The following is a 4,007-nucleotide window of genomic DNA, read 5'->3' on the forward strand; positions in this document are numbered from 1 at the left end:
CGTCATAGATGGCTTAGAAATGAAGATATATATCATAATTTTCAAAGTAAAATTATATGGGAAATGTCATCGATCATCATTTTTAAGCCAACTGGACGATTATTTCAAACATACAAGCTGAGTTCGTTCATAGTGCTCTGATAAATCTAGATAAACAAAGAATAATAAATTAAAAGTATTTCAGGGGAAAAGAGAGGAAAAACCTGTATCGTCTCTGATATCTGTCAGGGTATTGTTGAAAGTGTCATCTTTTTGCTCGAAGTTTTCAGGTCGATCAAAAAGATGACATTTACACCAATACTTTGCCGTAACTTTCACAAATATCAGAGAGAGTACAGGTATTGCCTCTCTTTTCGTCTGGGATGCTTTATATCTGTTGTTCTTTGTTTTTCTATATTTCTCAGAGCATAATGCCGAACACGACTACAGTATATAATAATTTCAATATCCTAAGTGGAAAGAAAAAAGATCACCTTTCTGTTTTGTACTATGGTTCCTTTCTTCCGATGGCTCATCTAGTTGATATTTAGGAAGGTATCCATAAAATATATATTTTACTATCGGTCCTATCCCTAAATTATGGGCTACCAAAAATTATTTTTGTCTCCTTTCAACGCACACTTTAGAAAGAAAAAGAGATGAACTGTAATACTGAAAGAACGTCAAGGTTTTATCTGTCACTCTCGTCAATAATTTATCGGTAAGGAAGATTCCTAGAAAAAAGCTTGTAGTGAAGTTTAGAACCATTGCCAGTTCTCCCATAAGAAGTGTCATCCACCTGTGGGCATCGACGCTCGAGCTCGGCGGCGCGGCGGCCTACTTCGCTCCAGCCGTCGTGCTCCTAGAGTTTTAGTTCCCTGTCGCGTACTGTAGAGATGGGCAAAAGTAACCGGTTTTTTGAATAACCGGTATTTTCCTCTAAAATAACCGGTTATTTAAAGGTAGTTTTTTTTCACCAGTTAACCTAATAACCTTGCATTACGTTTAATAACCTATAGCCGGTTATTTTTTAAAAAATCGTACTTGTTTAAAACAAGTAACAATTAAATATTAGCTGTTTGAATCGTAAATTTCGAAGAAGCGAACGGCACGGATCTTCCAGATATTACGACGATAACGGGAGATCCCGCTCCCGCTCCCAAAACGAAAATATATGACATCAAACATCAAATGTCAAAATTAAATCAGGCATCAGGCGAACCCTGATGATAATAATCAAAACAACGGCCAAATGGCCCTGACAGGTCAGGCCGTAAAACAAAGTACTAATGGCATAGACTACTACTAGCCACCAGCTAGCCAAGTGATACGAACCTAACTTCAAATAGATTCTCTAAATTCTATATTTAAATTTTAACCGACTTTAACGGATTTTCAACGGTTCTTCAAAAGTCTTCCATGGTTTCGCCCAGTTTCACCCACGTTTCACCGTAAATATATTTTATTTGTAGTTTGAAGTCTCTCTTGAAGCTTAGACTAAAGAATACAAAATTGAAGTTCAAATAATGAATGAAGTTAATCTTTCTTTATCTATTCATTCAGTCTCCTTATTTTTCTTTGGTATTTGATTAAAATAACTTGGTTGTAGATTGTAGAACTTGTGAGTTCAATATCATATCCATGTCTACTCAAAAAAGTGAGGTTAGCATTTTTGTTTAAATTCATTTTGTACATATACATACTTACATTGCTACAATCTCTATTTAATCATACGATTTAACTAAGTTTATTATCTAAATTTGAAGTAGACCTATGGAGTGTAGAGGTAAGTAAACCTATAGGAAAACTAAATATTTAGTTTTGCTAGGTTAGGTTATTTGGATAACCGGTTAATTTGTGTCGGTTAATTTTGTCAAGTTATTATTTTTTAAAGATAATTCCGGTTAACCTATAACCGGTTTTTTACCAATAACCGCCCATCTCTAGCGTACTGCTGTAATTTACGGCTATCGACGCTCGACCTCGGAGGCGGCTTACTTCGTTCCAGCAGTTGCTGGAGCGCTGCTAGGGATTCATTCGAGTACCGCGCATCGTTCAGTGAACATCGCAGCTCTCATAGTGTTTCGCGCTCGGTAAGTGCTTCCCTACATCACAAGCTTGCTCGACTCTTCAGAGCAAGCTCTGCTCAATACGGCCCTCTCCAAGGGTCGTTTCTCCTTCTTCCCAATCGCCTATCATGGCAAGCCTAATCACCTCAGATTAGAAAAAACTACCATAGATTCAGATTCCATATATTCAGATTCCAAACCCATTCTATTCCCTGTCGATCGCAAGATCGCAACCCATCCTGAACCTTTCATCAGGCTTGATCGGTCAAAGGATTACTCCCCTGACGAAATTCAAGACTTAATCTACTCTTATCATTTCTTTAGAGAAAAGAAAAATCTAGTCCGTTCAATTCTTGAGCGCCATAAAATCACTCACAATGTAATAAACTTCAGTAGAAACGTGATCAGTAAAAAGACGAGTCAGGCCAGTACTGACGAGTCTCTTGCATCATCACCAATCCCAGAGAAAAAGTTAGCCTCAAGGGAGGCTTCCCCAGCTCGTCCACCATCCTCACCCTGCACAACTTCAGCAGGTGCAAATCCCGATATAAAAAAGCCCGATTGCCTGGAACGTCAGGTCCCAAAAATCGTAAACCCTCCCGCTGTTGCTCCTCAAACGCAACAGGCGTCCCAACCCAAACCCCTCCCTGCTGTTCTTCAAACACAGCAGGAGCCTCAACCTAAAATTCCCCCTGCTGTTCCTCAAATGCAGCAGGAGCCTCAATCTAAAAAAGCAAAGGGCCCAAAAAGCCTCCCCATGTCGTACTTCGTGATACTCGTCTCTGGATGAGCATCACAAGAACTTTCAAAGAGCAGAAAATCTGCTTTTCCGAAGCAAAAACTGTGCCTCTCGGCATTAGAATCACTCCTTCTTCCTCCACGACCATAGGGCCATCGTCGACTATTTCCTGCGCGGAAAATAATTTTCATAATTTTATTTTCCCCTGATGACAGGGATCTTAATGTTCTAATCAAAGGCGTTGAAGTTTTTGTCGACAACTCGGCAATAATTGAGGACCTTACTTCCCAAAGCTTCGAGGTCAGAGAAATGCATCGTCTCTCACGAGACGGTATTCCCATGGCCGTCGTCAAGGTCAGAGTACCCAAACACCAAACCCACATCTTCGACACCACGCATGTGTGCTCGCTGAGGGTTCGGGTAGTGACGCCGAGGCGCGGTAATGAGGTACGTCAGTGCCACAATTGCCAGCAATTCGGCCATGCTGCCTCGAACTGCTTTGCGGCCCCGCGTTGTGTGAGGTGAGCCAAATCCCATCACACCAAATCCTTTGATAAAGAGGCTGATGCACCTGCAATTTGTTCTTCGGAGGTCCGCATCCAGCTAGCCACAATTCATGCCCAAAAAATCCGAGAAATTGTAATCCCAATACTAACATCCTTAGTCAGCCGGAACAATACTAGCCTTCAGGCACCAACACTTCCCTTCCCCAACACATAAGCAGGAATAAGAGCTGCCATTCTTCGGCCGCTGATTCCTCGGAGGTATTTCGAATCCCACACTGTCTAGGGGTTATTTCTATGACTGTCTCTCTCTCGAGATGGTCATGGAAATGATCACCATTCGTCTATAAAAGATTTTAAACCACCCCCTTACAAAAAAACTTCTAGGGATTCGTTTTCGCCTGTAGCGATTGGTACTATTGGCGTTGGTGCACCCGTCGCCGTCGCTACGTTACTTTGGAAATAGCGATTTTGCATGTAAGCATGGTATGTACAGCGTTGTTTGAAAGATTTAAACGTAAAGCAAATAAAATAAAATGAAAATTTCCAAAAAAAAAATTCTTATATATTTATATAAGTTTTATTGTTTATATCTATTTCTATAACTAATGATGGCTGGAATTGCTGAAACCGGTCACAAATAAATAATTTTTGGACAGTGCTCAGGGACTAGGTAGGTAGTATAGGCCAAAAGAAATGTCTGTCCTAACCCAACAA

The sequence above is a fragment of the Sitophilus oryzae genome, unplaced genomic scaffold (assembly GCF_002938485.1).
Source record: "Sitophilus oryzae breed Bouriz unplaced genomic scaffold, Soryzae_2.0 scaffold_738_pilon_pilon, whole genome shotgun sequence".
Lineage (NCBI taxonomy): Eukaryota > Metazoa > Arthropoda > Insecta > Coleoptera > Curculionidae > Sitophilus > Sitophilus oryzae.